The sequence below is a fragment of the Peromyscus leucopus genome, chromosome 5 (assembly GCF_004664715.2).
Source record: "Peromyscus leucopus breed LL Stock chromosome 5, UCI_PerLeu_2.1, whole genome shotgun sequence".
Classification (NCBI taxonomy): domain Eukaryota; kingdom Metazoa; phylum Chordata; class Mammalia; order Rodentia; family Cricetidae; genus Peromyscus; species Peromyscus leucopus.
The window spans coordinates 138491262-138511359 of record NC_051067.1 but is presented as its reverse complement, the minus strand read 5'-3'; the positions used below and the strand labels follow the sequence as shown (position 1 = coordinate 138511359).

The window sequence follows — 20098 nt, the reverse complement described above, 5'->3', positions numbered from 1 at the left end:
ACTTAAATACACTTGGCAGTTTCCTTTTGCAACATCTTTTTGTCACCCATAACAATGGTTAAATGAAATCCAGGCAGTTTTGTCAGGATCACGGGGCAAGAGCTCAGCCCAGCCCATGAGTGGGAACAGTAAAGGCAGGAATTTAATTGTAGTGTTAGCAAAAAGTTTGAGTGTGTGCACGTTTGAGGAGTTGGCAGTCCTGGGTGCTCGCCCAATGCCCATCTGCCTTCCATCAAAGTGTGCCCCTGATCCACAGGGCTCCTGGGTCATAGTCAGGGGAGTCTGTAACACCAGTGCTCGCCCAATGCCATCTGCCTTCCATCCAAGTGTGCCCCTGATCCACAGGGCTCCTGGGTCGTAGTCAGGGGAGTCTGTGATACCAGTTGCCACTGGCTACCACTTGGTAGCTCTTTCCTCACCAGGCCCCTGAGCAAAAAGTCCTCTCATTGCAGGAGGTGCCAGAGCATAAAACAATGTCATCTTCAGCAAATCCAGTGTCAGCTGGGCTTTTATATATTTCTCCACATAGGAAAGTACCTAGAAAAACCCAGAAAATGTGGCCTTGAATTTTAATCTCAAATCTGGATAATTAGGACTTCAGTATTATTGTTTTGGGGGATCTACTCTCCTTAACTGTTGTTTCCCCAACAGGCACAGGTAGACTTTATTCCCCACACACAGATATTATATGTGCCTTACATCATCTATTTTTCTTCTCCTCCCTTCCCTTTCTTTTCCAGTGCTGGAGATCAATACTTTGCATGCCTTTTACATAGGCAGTGAATCATGTAACTCCCTAAAGGATCATATGGAACATTCATTAATAGCCACCAATATCTGCAAAATGAAACCTATGCAGAATGAAAACAAAGCAAGGTGTAAGTTTTCTGCTTGGGACATCACACAGTACATGGTGAAGGAAATCTGACCTCTGGCATTTGCAAAACTGACTGTGTAATATCAAATTGTCAGCAACATATGTGCAGATAAAGCCTGGGAAGCTAAAAATCTTGGGGAGAGGCTCAGAGGCTAAGGTAACAAATCTATGCCATTAGGAGGAAGACTGCATTCGCCTTGTTGGCTCCCTTTACTTTCTAAAACGTTAAAGATGTTTTCTGGACTTGTAAGTCTTTATTGTTAAGAAAAAATTTTCCTAGCTAAAAATTCATTATACTGTATGAAAAAATTTGATAGAAGCAGATATGCCTTTTTTCTCTTAAGAGCGTGTCCTCACACTCTCAAATGAAACGCACGCACAGAGATCACCCTTAGCTCAGTCCAAGCTGCGGACAGTCTCAGCTCTTAGCTCTGTAGTGCAGACATGGCTATTTCAACGCAGACCTCACAAACAAAGTGCAGTGTCTGTGTTAGTCTGTCAACATGCACAGCCTCTTGGCTACGATAGTTCCTGTCTAGCAATTTATCTGGAAGATTGTTAACCTAGGGACCCAGCAAAGGAGTGCAAGGAAGGATAGGATTGCTTTGAGAAGAACTGTATTTAGTTTACCACACATGGAACTCGGCTATAGACAGGAAAGTGACTCTGGATAGCCAGCCATGAATGTGCAGGTGATTCAGAATCTCTGGTTGTTTCCATTAAGAAACTGATGGCAACAACTGGTGTGGTTGTGGGATTGTCTCCACCACGACACAACCTGGTTTCTCATCTTCCCAATCTGGGTGTTCTATCCTGATTGCCTTGGAAGGTTCTATGCTTGTTTGGGGGTTCATCCTAAAACTCTCTGTCTTCACTTCTCAGAGATGCTGTCAGTCTCCTAAGGAGGACTGTGCTTTCTGTGCTGAGTGCGTGGGAATAACACCAGAGGGGGGCGCTAGTCCTCTCTCTAAAGCCAAGGGGTCTGCACCTGTCGTCTGTCCGTGCTGTGCTTCCATTGGTCATTCTGCTGCCTCTACCTCTGACTCAACACTTAGACTTGAATTGGTCCACTGCATCTTAAAATGAGTTCCTCTCGTGAGGTCTGACTTCTGCTTTCCAGGTACCTGAGCTCAGGGCTTCAAAACCATCCTGAGGCTCCCTCTTCTCCATACTCTCTCCACTGGCAGGTCCTGATCATTCTTGCTGTGAACTCCTCCATAGTCAGCCCACGCTACCACTACCGTGGCCATTCCAGTTCATTCCCTGCACGGTCGGATCCCTGTGGTGCTACCTGAGCCTCCTTTTAAAAAGCCACAGTGTTCATTTTCAAGCACTGACTGAATCCTGTTGTACTCCTCGTAAGTACCCAGAGCGGTCTCCACTGTAGGAAAAACTTCAGTGCTCTTTCACTGGTGAGTTCGGCCTCGATGCCAAGCTATCTCGTTAATCCTGTCTTCTAATTCCCATTTGCTCTCAGGCCCAGTGAGAACTATGTGCCCTGCTTCCATACCCAGGCACAAGCCACCCCTCACCTGGGTCCACACCACTTCTTTCATTTAGTAGGCTGGATTTCAGCAGCTCACCTCACAAAGACCTTCTGTCATGTCCCTTTTTTCTAGAATGTGCTTAGGGGGTTAACCAAGTCAAACTGTCCAACCCACAAACTACTGACTTTAGTCCCCAGAATAGTAGCTGTAGAAATTGCAAAGGTCGCTTTTAAAGGTCATGTGGTTAACACCAAAGAAAGAAAGACAGAAAGAAAGAAAGAAAGAAAGAAAGAAAGAAAGAAAGAAAGAAAGAAAGAAAGAAAGAAAGAAAGAAAGAAAGAAAGAAAGGAAGAAAGAAAGAAAGAGAGAAAGAAAGAGAGAAAGAAAGAGAAAAGAAAGGAGAGCTGTTGGCCTAAGCCACCTCATGGCAGTTTTACTTCTGTTCTGAACAGCAGAGTATGAACCAGCTTCTCAGTAAAGTGACTCTGAAATAGCTGAGACCGACCTATCAAACCCTTCCTTTAGATAGGTAAATAATAGCTAATGTCTTTGCATATTTGAGCGACTTGGTTTCATACTAAATAATTCTCTAAAAGTTCTTACAAAAATAAACTCCTTCCCGGAGAGATTTTTGATTCTGGCATTTATAAGGAAACGGTTGCTTTCTAAAAGGAAGTGCGGTCACACTTGCTTTACAACACAACACGGGTCACATGGTTGGCTATGCTCAAGACATCCATTCACTTCTAAAAGCCTGGTCTTCAAACCCCAGTGAGCACAGGAGAGCAGCCGAAGATACGGCCACCTAATAAAGACCAGGAGTAGCAAGAAGGGGAAGAGATGGGAAAGGGGGAGAAACCAAGCGAGGGCGTGAGGGGTGGGGAGGGAAGCTTTAAGCAGCCAGGGAGTCATCAATCTTTCCACGAGCTCCTTGAATTCAAAGGCCATCACAGCCCAGAGCCAAGCGCCAGTGTGGGTGTGAGTGTGGGCAGGTGGGGGTACAAAGTGCTCAGAACACAGGATGTGTTTTAATATCTCGTGGTCTGGTCAGGAAGGCTGAGGAGCAACAAGTCTGGTGGGATGCAAACTTGATAGAGGTTAAGACTCTCCGATACTGTAAAGAGACCACGGACAGAACAGTCCCTTCCCCTAGTGGGAGCCGAAAGGTTCTCGTGGGAATGCTGAGACTTGCAGAGGTCTTTCATGATTCACACGACAAACACAGACGGGACATTCCAGAAAAGGAGTGGTTGTTACTACCGATAAACACAATAAAAAAGAATCAATGATGAGAACAGACACAGCAAACTGCCTGCGCTCCTGGAACACAGTTTTCATGGAGAGGAATTGCGGATGTGATGGGACAGCCAGGCACCGATAACTCACAACAGAAGAAAAGCTCTGCTCTGGGGCTTGCTTCCAGGCCGACATCCCCAAGCTCCCAAACCAGCTTCTGGGAAAGAAACTTGGAACTTCTGCTTTCCCCTATTTAGGACACAGATGAGTTCCTAGCTTGTTTACGTTAGACCATACGAGATAATAAACAAGATAAAGAGAAATCAAGCACTCGGTAAGCTGCAGCAGAGTACCAGGCAGCCACTCACATCTGCTGACCTGAACTGTTGGGTGGCAATGGTGAACTCATTAGTGATATGTCTGAGCCACTGAACACATCTCAGGCTCACAACTCTAGGAAGTATACGTGGTTAGTTACAAACAGAGATATTATCAAAAACATTTTCTTTGAAAACACAAAAAGCCTAGAAATTTGTTTACATTGTCATCAAAGAATAAGTTACTGAACAGTAGACTAATAAATTAAAATCATACGAAGTCTTCCAGTCATCCTTTGTTTCTTAGCTCTCAGTAATTACTTCTCAAGTTAAAAAAAAAAATAGAGTCAAAATTAATCTGTAAGAAAGACAAACGGATTTTAAAAACATATCTTTTTTCTGTAAAACTAATCATTGTAATTATGGTTCTGAGTTTCTTGCTATATAAGATGCTATCCAATCACACAGTTCGTTTTTTTTTTTTTTTTTTTTTTTTTTACAGTATGAGAGGCTGAGCCTAGGACCTTGATGCATCTTAGATAAGCACTCTACCAGAGAGCTGTATCCCTAGCTCTGGTTCAAACTCCGGTCCAGGCTCCGAGTTCTCTAAATACCAGCTGTTTCAACACCTGTTGTTGTTTTTTTTTTTTTTAATTTCAAGGCTGACTTATAGCCTAAAGATGCTATCAAGAAAAACTACAAATAAGCCACACAGCCACTTACATGTCCGTAACTGAAAAGTGGATCGAGATTTATCCACCTTTGCTGGGTTCCCTGTGGTCATTTATTCTCTGCATTTTGACCAGTTGTAAATCTCTGTAGAAGCCTCCATCTACTGTAACAAAAATAAATAAATAAAAAATAAAAAGTTTCTCTTTGGTGAGGGATGAGAGCTATACGCATCTGTGAATATAAGGGTATTTATAAAATAAGTGCTTTCTGCAAGGCTGGAGAGCTGGCTCAGCAGTTCAGAGCACTGGCTGTTCTTACAGAAGACATGAGTTTGGTTCCCAGAACCCACATAGTAGTTTACAACTATCTGCAACTCCAGTTCCAGGGTATCAGCTGCCCTCTTCTGACATTCATGGGTACCAGGCATGTATCTGGTGCACACCCATACATACACACAAAACATTCACCACATAAACTAAAATAAATAAATCTAATTTAAGTTTTAAATGCTTTTTATGAACACATTTAAACAAAAATAATCGATAAATTCTAATACTAGTTTTAATAATTAAAAATTAATACTATACTCTAAAAAGCCACATAAAGGATTTAGACATTTCAAACACATGTCCAAAACTTTTATTTAAGTATGAGTCTTCTTGATGCACTCAAATGGCCAGCCCTATGAGGCAAAGATGTTTGCCTTCAGTCAGGGACTAAAAGGGATCATGAGAGAATTACTAAGATTTGTTATTTTTTGGATAAAACTACCATGCACTGGATGATCCCTATTAATTCACAATATACACCAGGAGACTTCCATATCAGCAATTCTCCTTCTGATACCTGCTATGATTTAGATAATTGTCCCCCAAGAGCCCTTCCCAGCCAGTACTCCTGAGAGATGGTAGTGCCTTGAGGAAGAGAGGCCTCCTGGACGGCAGAGGATTAGGTTATGGAACACATACTCTCAAAATGCTATTGGAATCTCCATCTTTTCTTGCCTCTTTACTTCCGAGTCACTGTGCAATGAACAGACCTCTTCCATGATTCCTACTGTGACACATAGCACTTCGGGACCAAAGCAACAAAGTCCAGTGACCACACACTCAAACCTCAGAAACCATGAGCCAAATCAGACCTCTTCTCCTTTAAGTTGACTTTCTCTGGACTTGGTTAAAGTGATGGAAAACTGATGAACACGAAGTGTGTAATTTATTCATTCTTGATACTGCCAACAAATTCTTGCACCTTATGGAGTCTATTCTGGACAGAGTTAAGCATTTGTCCCTTCCTTCCCATCCCTATTATCTATAAAGTAGCCCAGCCATACCTACCTCTCACTGGACCACTCCATCATCCTAGGTCAGGCCTCCAGTCTTATGCCTATCCATTATCTATAAGGCAGCCACAAGACATATGGGCATCCCCGAGTCTCATTTTCTCGGTGACATTCACTGGTATGTTTTGATCTGAATTCAGAAGAAAACCTTTCATATCGGACTGTACTGCCTCTCTCTCTCTACCCCTGGCAATTTTCCTTCTCCTTACCTACATTTTCCTACCTACATCACCATCAGGCAAGAAAGAGCAAACACCCACCAATAACAATGGCTTCTTGGGTGGCAGTAAAAACCCAGACTTAATGGTTACTAACTTGGGCCTCTCAGCCAGGTCTGTCTTGCTCTCATCCATGTCCCAACCGTAATATACTGTGGTCTTTGTAGTTTGCTTCATGACAATTAATTAATAATATCTATTTTTATTTTTAAAATAAAATTGTGCAATATTCAATCTCATAAGTAATTTACAAGTCGCTCTCATAAGTTCTGGCCCCTAAACTATATTAAGAGGAGGGAATCCTTCACTTATGTTTTTAGTAAAGAGAGTAAGAAGACTTCCTATTTCTCCTGCCCAGGATCAGCTTCCGGTGTCCCTCAATAATATATATCATGGATAATTATGACCAAGACAAAAAGGCAATGTGAGAAAATTGTATACTTTCTAGAAGTCAAAATGATGAAATTTCTCCCTTAATTTAATTATTCCTTCCTGAGAACTTATCACGAGAAATAAAACACTTCGAGGAGTTGATGTCCTTTGGCAAGGCCCAACTTCAGAGAGCTCTCTGTCTGTTTGCTGTCCTGAGTCATTCCAATGACCTGCCATGAAACAACATTTTTCCTCCTAAGAATGGGTGGGAACCTGATCAGCCTGCAGGCAACCTGGCCTGCCTGCTGCGTTCCAGCCCCTCCCACCCACTTGCTCCTCGAGGGAAGAAAGAGGAGAAAAGAAAGAAGAAACCACCCCCTTTGTCGTTAGGGCAAAAATTTTCTTGATGCGATTTAATCCATCCCTGGAAAGTGTGAATTAAACAAGAAGATGTGAGGTGTGCTCAACAACTTCTAACCCGTGCCGCCCTGGCCCTCCCCTTGTTTCTTCTCAGAGAACAAACTCCAGCAGAGCACCATGTTGTCTGAGCCCTCCCTTGATACGATTCTCCCGGCCATGGTGTAACCTTTGCAGGCTTGTTTGCACTTGTCTTAGGGGTTAGGTGGAGGAAACTGGACACAATAATTAATTCAGATTTAATGCCCAGAGGTGCGTCAAGAAACCTGAACTTGAATCTCAAATTGCAAAAGACACAACTCTGAGAAAACATGATATTCCTTCTCTCCTGGCATTTTGCTAATGGAATTATAAAGCTAAATGGGAGATTACCCCCTGCTGCATTACACTCACTTTAAACGCCCTCCACCACAAGAAGCAGCAACATTATAGGTAAGACGATATTACTGGTGTACTTCCTGGATTGGCAATACTACCAGCCCCAACGTGCTGTGAAAATTCAAAATGGCCTTCCTGGAGAGAAAAACGGATCCTACTACTCACTGCCCCTCCATTAAACATAGTGGTTGGCAGGACGGCTGGGGTTTTTGCTTTTTAGAGACAGGGTTTCTCTATTTAATAGCTCTGGCTGTCCTGTAACTCGCTCTATAGACCAGGCTGTCCTCAAACTCACAGAGATGTCCACCTGCCTCTGCCTCCCGAGTGCTGGGATTAAAGGCGTGCGCCACCACTGCCCAGCTTGTTTTGTTTTGTTTTTCTGTGGTTTTGTTTTGTTTCCCTTCCAGTTAGCAATTCCACAATGAAAACAAAAACAAAAACAAACAAACAAAAAAAAAACACCATGAATTTAATTGTACGAAAAGCTGGGATGACACAGGCATGAATTATGTGGAAATAAACAGCGAGACTGGTTTCCTGACCAGTGAGCACGGGGTAGGTTTGCAAAGCCTCACAGTTTCACAGCTGTGAGCAGAGGAAAGTCTCCTGGTGCAGGTCGGTGCTCGGCTTCCGTCTGCTCTGGCACTGCCACGGGCCTCAGCGGGGTGCTGGATCTTTGATGTGCTCTACAATCGTCCAGCTGTGTTTTCAGAGTGCGCTAACATTCACAAGCAGATGATCACTTCACGAACTTTAGGTGACAGTTACCGAATCCTTGTACAGGAAGAAACATCCAGTTAACTGTCACATCACCTCTCCTCTTCTTTTGAAAATCATAACGTCAATGTATTTTTTTTTTAATTTGGAAAAATAGGGAAGACATTTTTTTTAAAGAATCTCTCATCCCTTAGCACTTACATGTCCTGTCAATACCTTGGTGAACAATCTCGTGGTGTATTTGTTTACGTTGGTTCTTCTGTGACAATGACCTGTAATGTCACAAGGCATACCATGTTGTCTTCTACTTTCTGGGGCGTCTAAACTCATCGTTGTTCACTTGGGACCCTATTTTAATGGCTGCCTACTCTTACATTAGGTGCTGTTGCTATAGCTTGCTTAACCGATAGCCACAGTATTTAGGTTTTTGCTTCCACCCTGACTCCAACACAGGTACTATTTTTGTTATAAAGATGCTTGTAATGATCACCTTTGTGTAGAAGAACTAGTTAATTCCAAAACATATTCATATTCGTAGGTCAGCATGCAAAATAACTTCCCCAATGTGTTCCTTCACAGGGACGCTCAGCTAAGGCACCTAGCTAGTCCATTACACCTTCATCACCACTGAGTGTTGTGACATTGCTATATGACATTTCCAGTTTAGCAGATGCCTTTGACAGCTCAGAGTTAGGATTTTCATCTCTTGGGCCACTAGCAAATTTCCCTGTAAACTGGTTCAGTATTTTTACATCTTCTCTCATAATTTCTCTATTTGTGTCTCTTCTCTTATGAATTGACTTTTCCTTCTCTCATCTTTCACTTATTTTTCACCCTGTTGTGTGTGAACTCAACATTTATCACTGTGTCTCATATTTGCTGTACATTTTCCTTTTAAGGCCGCACACTGAGAATTTTATATTTTTACTGTATCTACATCTGTATGTTACATCTGTATGTTTGCTTCTTACTGGCTTGTATTTCTTTTTTTTAATTAAGAAAATTTTTTATTCATTTTACATATCAATCACAGATTCCCCCTCTTCCCTCCTCCCACCTCTTCAGCCTTCCCCCCAAACCCACCCCTCAATTCCCTCCTACAAGAAGGTAAGGCCTCCCATGGGGAGTCAGCAGAGCCTGGTACATTCAGTAGAGGCAGGTCCAAGCCCCTCCCCCTGCCTCAAGGCTGTACGAGGTGTCCCACCATAGGTAGTGGGCTCCAAAAAGCCAGCTCATGCACCAGGGATGGATCCTGATCCTACTGCCAGGGGCCCTTAAACAGATCAAGCTACACAACTGTCTCGCTTATGCACAGGGCCTAGTCCAGTCTTGTGGAGGCTCCACAGGTGTTGGTCTAAATTTCATGAGTTCCTACTAGTTTGGTTTGGTTGTCTCTGTAGGTTTCCCCATCATGATCTTGATGCCTTTGTTCATAGAATCCCCCTTTTTTTCATTGACTGGATTCCTGGAGCTCAGGCTGGTGCTCAGCTGTGAATCTCTGCATCTGTTTCCATCAGTTACTGGAGAAAGGCTCTATGATGACAGTCAGGGTATTCACCGATCTGATTACTGGGGTAGGCCAGTTCAGGTTCCCTCTCCACTATTGCTAGTATTGACTTGTATTTCTAACCTTAAGAAACTTTCCTATAAATAAAAAAATTGCAATCCCTCTTTCTTCTAGATTTTCTTTTTCAAATGTTTAAATTTGTGATTTATCTAAAATTATGATCCATAATGATGTTTGTTGCTGGAGAATTTCTCTCCAGCTCCTGCCACCAAGTCGCACCAGTCCCAGAGCCCACTTATAAAATAAACACACAGACTCTTACATTATTTAAACTGCTTGGCCATTAGCTCAGGCCTATCATTGTCTAGCTCTTACTCTTATATTTAGCCTATTTCTATTAATCTTTACTTTGCCACGTGTCTTGTGGCTTACCGGTACTTTACATCTTCCTTGTCCTGGTGACTCCAGGCAGTCTGTCTTCTGCCTTCCTGTTTCCTCTTTTCTTCTCTCTGTTAGTCCCGCCTATACTTCTTGCCTGGCCATTGGCCAATCAGTGTTTATTTATACAGAGCTATATTCACAGCACGTCCCCTTTTTTTCTTTTTCAAAAAGGAAGGTTTTAACTTCGACAGTGTCATGTGCAGACCATTCCGAAATAAAGTGACAACGAAATGCATGTGAATGAAGTTTGTTAATTACCATATTTCTTGCTTGGTAGTCAACGAGCACTGTTTGAACACTATATATACCATCTATTTACCGCTATGTAGGATGTCTCTGACATGTAGTCATTTTATCATGTTTGGTTCCGGGTAAAGAAAGCTGGCTAAGTGCTCAGTTTGACATGCCAAATAGAATTTTTCTTACGTTCTGAAACACTGAAGATGGCTGGGCTCCCAGTGTAATCCCAGCACTAATGAGGATGGCCTGTTTGTGCCCATCTGGCCTACAGTATGGGATACTGTCTCAAAACAATAGGACAAAGAAAAAACCCAAAAACAATAAAATAAATAAACACAAGCAGAGGAATAATAAGAAATCAGATCCAGACGCAGGTAGGCCTGCGGCGGCCCGTGGAGGTAGACGGGCCCAGCAGCAGCCCTCTGAGGTAAACGGGCCCGGCGGCAGCGGCTGACAGGGATATTCAGGCCCGGCGGCAGCCGGCAGAGACATTCAGGCCCAGCGGCGGCCCACAGAGGTAGACAGGCCCGGCGGCAGAGACAAGCAGACGCAGGTAGGCCTGCGGCGGGGGCCCGTGGAGGTAGACGGGCCCAGCGGTGGCAGCCGACAGGGATACTCAGACCCGGCGGCAGCCGGCAGAGACATTCAGGCCCAGCGGCAGCCCACAGAGGTAGACGGGCCCAGTGGCGGCCTGCTGAGGTAAACGGACCCGGCGGCAGCGGCCGACAGGGACATTCAGGCCCGGCGGCAGCCGGCAGAGACATTCAGGCCCAGCGACAGCCCACAGAGGTAGACAGGCCCGGCGGCAGAGACAAGCAGACGCAGGTAGGCCTGCGGCGGCCCGTGGAGGTAGACGGGCCAAGCAGCAGCCCGCTGAGGTAAACGGGCCCGGCGGCAGCGGCCGACAGAGACATTCAGGCCCGGCGGCAGCCGGCAGAGACATTCAGGCCCAGCGGCAGCCCACAGAGGTAGACAGGCCCGGCGGCAGAGACAAGCAGACGCAGGTAGGCCTGCGGCGGGGGCCCGTGGAGGTAGACGGGCCCAGCAGTGGCAGCCGACAGGGATAATCAGACCTGGCGGCAGCCGGCAGAGACATTCAGGCCCAGCGGCAGCCCACAGAGGTAGACGGGCCCAGCGGCGGCCTGCTGAGGCAAACGGACCCGGCGGCAGCAGCCGACAGGGACATTCAGGCCCGGCGGCAGCCGGCAGAGACATTCAGGCCCAGCGGCGGCCCACAGAGGTAGACAGGCCCGGCGGCAGAGACAAGCAGACGCAGGTAGGCCTGCGGCGGCCCGTGGAGGTAGACGGGCCCAGCAGCAGCCCTCTGAGGTAAACGGGCCCGGCGGCAGCGGCCAACAGGGATATTCAGGCCCGGCGGCAGCCGGCAGAGACATTCAGGCCCAGCGGCGGCCCACAGAGGTAGACAGGCCCGGCGGCAGAGACAAGCAGACGCAGGTAGGCCTGCGGCGGGGGCCCGTGGAGGTAGACGGGCCCAGCGGTGGCAGCCGACAGGGATACTCAGACCCGGCGACAGCTGGCAGAGACATTCAGGCCCAGCGGCAGCCCACAGAGGTAGACGGGCCCAGTGGCGGCCTGCTGAGGTAAACGGACCCGGCGGCAGCGGCCGACAGGGACATTCAGGCCCGGCGGCGGCCCACAGGGGTAGACAGGCCCAGCGGCAGAGACAAGCAGACGCAGGTAGGCCTGTGGCGGCGGCCTGTGGAGGTAGACGGGCCCAGCAGCGGCCCGCTGAGGTAAACGGGCCCGGCGGCAGCGGCCGACAGGGACATTCAGGCCCGGCGGCGGCCCACAGGGGTAGACAGGCCCAGCGGCAGAGACAAGCAGACGCAGGTAGGCCTGTGGCGGCGGCCTGTGGAGGTAGACGGGCCCAGCAGCGGCCCGCTGAGGTAAACGGGCCCGGCGGCAGCGGCCGACAGGGACATTCAGTCCCGGCGGCAGCGGCCGACAGGGACATTCAGTCCCGGCGGCAGCAGCCGACAGGGACATTCAGTCCCGGCTGCAGCCTGCAGAGACATTCAGGCCCGGTGGCGGCCTCCAGAGGCAGACAGGCCCAGCAGCAGCTGACAGGGACATACAGACCCGGTGGCGGACTGCAGAGGTAAACAGGCCCAGGGACGGAGACAAGCAGACGCAGCTTGGAACAGGGACGCCCCTAACCCCAACATCTGGGGAAGAAGCTATCTCGGTGGGTCAGAACCAGAACGAATCTGAACACTCCGTCTGAGAACAACCCAGGGCCCAGCTGCTGATCCTGTGAAACCCAACAATTTGGAGGTGTTGGTGAGACTACCCTGCTCAGCTGAAACCCATCTGGGAGAGGATTCAGATGCCTACAGTTTAAAGTCTGAGGAATCAAGATCAGCTGAGGAGTTGACAAATGAACAAAACGTGACCTGGGAACACAGAAGAAGGCGCTACCCAGACACCAAACCAGATCACCAGAATCATAAGTATATAATTCACCGATCGAAATCAGCTGCCCCTGAAGAAATAGCCCAATAGCACCAATTTAACCAAGAACCACTACTAAACCAAGACTAAAAATTAGAACAAGAGAGGCACTCTCAGACACAGACACCACCTGCACCTCACAGAGGAAGAGATGAGTAGACGCCAGTGCAAAAATACAAGCAACAACATAAAGACCTATATGGCAACATCAGAACCTAGTGATTCTACACCTGCAAGACCTAAACATACCATGACAGAAGAAACAGAAGAAATCAACCCTAAAAATGACATTAAGAAGATGATAGAGGCCCTTAAAGAAGAAATAAAACATTCCCTCAATGAGGAAATAAAAACTTTCCTTAAAGAGGAATTGAAAAACTACCTTAAAGGAAATAAAAACTTTCCTTAAAGAGGAAATAAAAAACTCCCTTAAAGAGGAAATAAAAAACTCCCTTAAAGAGGAAATAAAAACTTCCCTTAAAGAGGAAATGAAAAACTCCATTAAAGAGGAAATAAAAAACTCCCTTAAAGAAATGGAAGAAAAAACGAACAAAAAATGGGAAGAAATCAAATCAAGCCAAGAAAAAGCAATTAAACAGATGAAAGAAACATTCCAAGATCTGAAAAATGAATTTGAGACAATAAAGAAAACACATGCTGAGGGAATGCTGGAAATAGAAACCCTGACAAAACGAACAGGAACTACAGAAACAAGCATAACCAACCGATTGCAAGAAATGGAACAGAGAATCTCTGACGCTGAAGACATGATAGAGAAAATAGATTCGTCAGTCAAAGAAAACAATAAAGACAAAAAAGTCCTAACACAAAACGTCCAGGAAATTTGGGACACCATGAAAAGACCAAACCTAAGAATAATAGGGATAGAAGAAGGAGAAGAATACCAACTCAAAGGCACAGAAAATATATTCAACAAAATCATAGAAGAAAACTTTCCTAACCTAAAGAAAGAAATACCTATGAAGATACAAGAAGCTTACAGAACACCGAATAGGCTGGATCCAAAAAAAAAGTCCCCTCGCCACATAATAATCAAAACACTAAACACACAGAATAAAGAAAAAATATTAAGAGCTGCAAAGGAAAAGGACCAAGTAACATATAAAGGCAAACCCATCAGAATAACACCAGACTACTCAATAGAGACTATGAAAGCTAGAAGATCATGGACAAACCTCATGCAGACACTAAGAGACCACGGATGCCAACCCAGACTATTATACCCAGCAAAACTCTCAATCACCATAGGCGGAGTAAACAAAATATTCCAGGATAAAACCAGATTTAATCAATACCTGTCCACAAACCCAGCCCTACAGAAAGCACTAGAAGGGAAAATTCAACCCAAAGAAGCTAAACACATCCATGAAAAATCAAGCAATAGATAATCCTACACCAACATACACCACAGAAGGACAACACAACACAACCAAAAAAATAACAGGAATTAACAATCACTGGTCATTAATATCCATCAATATCAATGGTCTCAACTCACCTATAAAAAGACACAGGCTAACAGAATGGATAAGAAAACAGGACCCATCCATATGCTGCATACAAGAAACACACCTTAACTCCAAAGACAGACACTACCTCCGAGTAAAGGGCTGGGAAAAGGTTTTCCAAGCAAATGGACCTAAGAAACAAGCTGGTGTAGCTATCCTAATATCTAATAAAATAGACTTCAAACTAAAATCAATCAAAAGAGACCAGGATGGACATTACATATTCATCACGGGAAAAATCCACCAAGATGAAGTCTCGATTCTAAACATTTATGCTCCAAATACAAAAGCACCCACATTCATAAAAGAAACACTACTAAAGTTTAAAACGCACATCAAACCCCACACATTAGTAGTGGGAGATTTTAACACACCACTCTCACCAAAAGATAGATCTACCAGACTGAAACTTAACAAAGAAATAAAGGACCTAACAGATGTTATGACTCAAATGGACCTAATAGATATCTACAGAATATTCCATCCTAACACAAAAGAATATACCTTCTTCTCAGCACCCCATGGAACCTTCTCAAAAATTGACCACATGCTTGGACACAAAACAAATCTCAACAGATACAAAAAAATTGGAATAACCTCCTGTATCTTATCAGACCACCATGCCTTAAAATTAGAACTCAATAACAACAAAAATTATAGAAAACCCACAAACTCATGGAAACTGAATAATGCCCACCTGAAACATCAATGGGTCAAGGAAGAAATAAAGACAGAAATTAAAGAGTTCCTAGAATTCAATGAAAATGAAAGTACAACATACCCAAACTTATGGGACACTATGAAAGCAGTGCTAAGAGGAAAATTCATAGCTCTAAATGCACACATAAAGAAGATGGAGCAATCCCATACCAAGGAATTAACAGCACAACTGAAAGCTCTAGAACAAAAAGAAACAAACTCACCCAGGAGAAATAGACGCCAGGAAATAATCAAATTGAGGGCTGAAATCAACGAAATAGAAAACAAGAGAACAATACAAAAAATCAATGAAACAAAGAGTTGGTTCTTTGAAAAAATCAACAAGATAGACAAACCACTAGCCAAATTAACCAAAAGGCAAAGAGAGAGCACCCAAATTCACAAAATCAGAAATGAAAAGGGAGACATAACAACAGACAATGAGGAAATCCAGAGAATCATCAGATCATACTTCAAAAACCTGTACTCCACAAAAATGGAAAACCAGGAAGAAATGGACAATTTTCTGGATAAATACCAAATACCAAAATTAAATCAAGACCAGATAAACCATTTAAATAGACCAATAACCCCTAAAGAAATAGAAACAGTCATCAAAAGTCTCCCAACTAAAAAAAGCCCAGGACCAGATGGTTTCAGTGCAGAATTCTACCAGACTTTCAAAGTAGAACTAATACCAATCCTCTTCAAAGTGTTCCACACAATAGAAACAGAAGGAACACTACCAAACTCTTTTTATGAGGCTACAATTACCCTGATACCCAAACCACACAAAGATGCAACAAAGAAAGAGAACTACAGACCAATCTCCCTCATGAACATTGATGCAAAAATACTCAACAAAATATTGGCAAACCGAATCCAAGAATACATCAAAACAATCATCCATCACGACCAAGTAGGATTCATCCCAGGGATGCAAGGATGGTTCAACATACGGAAATCAGTCAATGTAATACACCATATAAACAAACTGAAAGAAAAAAACCACATGATCATCTCCCTAGATGCTGAAAAAGCCTTTGACAAAATCCAACACCCCTTCATGATAAAGGTCTTAGAAAGAATAGGAATACAAGGAACATTTCTAAACATAATAAAAGCAATTTATAGCAAGCCAACAGCAAACATCAAATTAAATGGAGAGAAACTCAAAGCGATACCACTAAATTCAGGAACAAGACAAGGCTGTCCACTCTCCCCATATTTATTCAATATAGTACTAGAAGTTCTAGCTAGAGCAATAAGACAACAAAAGGAGATCAAAGGGATACAAATTGGCAAGGAAGAAGTCAAACTTTCACTATTTGCAGATGATATGATAGTATACATAAGTGACCCCAAAAACTCTACCAGGGAACTTCTACAGCTGATAAACTCCTTCAGTAAAGTGGCAGGATACAAGATCAACTCAAAAAAATCAGTAGCCCTCCTATACACAAATGATAAAAGGGCTGAGAAAGAAGTCAGAGAAACATCACCCTTTACAATAGCCACAAATAATATAAAATACCTTGGGATAACACTAACTAAACAAGTGAAAGACCTTTTTGATAAGAACTTTAAATCTCTAAAGAAAGAAATTGAAGAAGATAGCAGAAAATGGAAGGATCTCCCATGCTCATGGGTAGGTAGGATTAACATAGTAAAAATGGCAATCTTACCAAAAGCAATCTACAGATTCAATGCAATCCCCATCAAAATCCCAACACAATTCTTCACAGACTTGGAAAGAAAAATACTCAACTTTATATGGAAAAACAAAAGACCCAGGATAGCTAAAAGAATCCTATACGATAAAGCAACCCTTGGAGGCATCACCATCCCGGACCTCAAACTCTACTATAGAGCCATAGTAATAAAAACAGCTTGGTACTGGTATAAAAACAGACATACGGACCAATGGAATCGAATTGAAGACCCTGACAGTAATCCATGCACATATGAACACCTGGTTTTTGACAAAGGAGCCAAAACTATACAATGGAACAAAGAAAGTATCTTCAACAAATGGTGCTGGCATAACTGGATGTCAATATGTAAAAGATTACAAATAGATCCATATCTGTCACCATGCACAAAACTCAAGTCCAAGTGGATCAAAGACCTGAACATAAATCCAGTTACACTAAACTTAATAGAAAAGAAAATAGGAAGCACTCTTGAACGCATTGGCACTGGAGACCATTTCCTAAATAAAACACCGACAGCACAGACCCTGAGCACAACCATTAATAAATGGGACCTCTCAAAACTGAGAAGCTTTTGCAGGGCAAAAGACACAGTCAATAAGACAAAAAGACAGCCAACAGATTGGGAAAAGATCTTCACCAATCCCACATCTGACAGAGGATTGATCTCCACAATATATAAAGAACTCAAGAAACTAGACATCAAAGCACTGAACAGTCCAATTAAAAAATGGGCTAAAGAGCTAAACAGAGAATTCACAAAACAAGAACTACAAATGGCTGAAAGACATTTAAAGAAATGCTCAACATCCTTAATCATCAGAGAAATGCAAATCAAAACGACTCTGAGATACCACCTTACACCTGTTAGAATGGCTAAGATCAAAAACACCAATGACAACCAATGTTGGAGAGGATGTGGAGCAAAGGGAACACTCCTCCACTGTTGGTGGGAATGTAAACTTGTACAACCACTGTGGAAATCAGTATGGCGGTTTCTCAGAAAATTAGGAATCGAACTACCTCAAGACCCAGCCATACCACTCTTGGGCATATACCCAAAGAATGCTGATACATACCATAAAGATACATGCTCATCTATGTTCATAGCAGCACTATTTGTAATAGCCAGAACCTGGAAACAGCCTAGATGCCCATCAACGGAAGAATGGATGAAAAAAATGTGGTACATATACACAATGGAGTACTACTCAGCAGAGAAAAACAATGAAAGCATGAAATTTGCAGGCAAATGGATGGAACTAGAAAAAATCATCCTGAGTGAGGTAACCCAAACCCAGAAAGACAGTTATGGTATGTACCCACTCATTGGTGGATTCTAGATATAAAATGAACAATCAGACCACAACCCATAGAACCATAAAGGCTATATATATATATAGCATGGAGGTCCCTAGGACGACTGTGGCTTATAATAAATTTCAGTTTTACTCAATTATTGAAAAAAAATAGCCAAATGAATAGAAACACATGAACTATGAACCAAAGGCTGAGGGGCTCCCAGCTGGATCAGGCCCTCTGAATAGGTGAGACAGTTGATTGGCTTGATCAGTTTGGGAGGCATCTAGGCAGTGGGACCAAGTCCTGTGCTCAATGCATGAATTGGCTGTTTGAAACCAGGAACTTATGCAGGGACACTTGGCTTAGTCTGGGCGGAAGGGACTGGACCTCCCTGGACTGAGTCTACCAAGTTGATCACAGTCCTCGGGGGAGGACTTGTCCTGGAGGAGGTGGGAATGGAGGGTGGGCTGGGGGTAAGGGGAGGGCGTGGGAGGGGGGAGAATAGGGGAACCCATGGCTGATATGTAGAATTGAATGGTATTGTAAAATAAAAAATATATATCACAAATAAAAAAAAAAAAAAGAAAGAAAGAAATCAGATCCTAGACAACATTTACGGCCAGGAAGTCTGATAAACAAAAACAAATTACTGAAGTAAATAAGAACTGGTTTTTTAAAATTATGTTATGGGACTAGAACTGCCCTTACATTAATATCTATTGTTTTAATATTTTGTTTTTATTTTTAACTTTTCTTTCTTTCTTTTCTTTTTTCTCTTTTTTCTTTTTGACAGAGCTGAGGACCGAACCCAAAGCCTTGTGCTTGCTAGGGAAGTGCTCTACCACTGAGCTAAATCCCCAACCCCTTATTGTTAACTTTTCTTAAATTGAACTATTGAGAAAGGTCATGAGTCCACAAAACCACCAAACATTTGAATGCATAATTCCTTGTTTATACAAGAATATTTCTTACACAATACAATCACACAAACTGACAAATGAACACTCATGTCCTACAGCCATCTAATTATGAACTCTACCCATATCTGTCCATTGTCCCCAAAATATTCTTTATAATAAAAGATTCCAGTCTGGAGTTAAGTGCTGCATGATGCCCCCCCTCCACCCACACACACAAACACACCATCTTTATAACCTTGACTCTTTTAAAGAATGTCCTTCAATTTGGGTTTATTTTCTCAATTTTATTACATTTGTGTGTGTGTGTGTGTGTGTGTGTGTGTGTGTGTATGTGTGTGTGTGTGTGTGTGTGTGTGTGTGTATGTGTGTGTGTGTGTGTGTGATGTGTTGTGTGTGAGGGGGAGTATCACACCACGGCATGAATGTGGAGGTCAGCAGACAACTCACAGGAGTCAGTTTTTTCCTTCCCCTTGTAGAACGCGGATATTGAACTCTGGTTATCAGGCTTAGCAGCGAATGACCCTACCCACTGAGCATCTTCAGGCCATGGATTCATCTATTGCCTCATAATTGAATTTAGGATTTAAATTCACAATAAGAATGCCAGAAGACTATTTATTGGGTGTTCCCATGCTATTTTTTTTTCCACGGAGAAAAATAATCAGTTATTTTATTGGCTTCATTCTCAGAATTATAAAGTATAAAAAAAAACCTCACTCTCTCTACAACTGGACAAAACAACCAATATTTCTTAATTTTGCTTTTGGAGAACAGTGAATTAAAAAAAATGGCCCGTGTACCAATAACCATGGTTGTTTAACAAACTATTTCAAAACACTATAGCAATAACCATTTTCTAAAGCCTGGTTCTCTAGTAGATTGGCAGTACAGGCTGGGGCCAACTGGGCAGGTCTTCTGGGCTGGGCCAGGCTGATCTCAGCTGGGCTGCTCAAGTCTGTGGTCGGCTGTGGGGCCAGCAGGGATGAGTCATGTCTTCACAAACACACCAGGCTGAGGCTCAAAATGAAGACATCATCACTTCTGCTATAGTCTATTGGCTAGAAGTCAAAAGGTCAGGCAGGTTCAAACTTTGTATAACTAACAGTTTCCATGAGGAGAAGAGCACGTGCTTGTGATTAAATCGTTAATTCAAAGAAGAAACTGCTCTGTTTCTCTGATGCTGAGCAGGAAAGTAGCCTCAAAGTAGCCTGTAGCTTGAAACAGCTGATTTTTCTCATGATTG

General features: G+C 43.4%; 1 protein-coding gene across 10 annotated transcripts in view; it reads right to left on the bottom strand.

Moving 5' to 3' along the window:
* The window catches only part of Dnajc5b (DnaJ heat shock protein family (Hsp40) member C5 beta), a 163484-nt gene that overhangs the window by 109132 nt on the left and 34254 nt on the right, over positions 1–20098 (bottom strand). For 2 of the 10 annotated variants that reach the window (XM_028864526.2, XM_037206405.1), the window contains exon 2: positions 4641–4752. The exons of the other annotated variants lie outside the window; for them this stretch is intronic. The gene's annotated coding sequence lies outside the window, so the exon portion shown is untranslated. The remainder of the gene's footprint in view (positions 1–4640; positions 4753–20098) is intronic. 10 annotated transcript variants of the gene reach the window in all.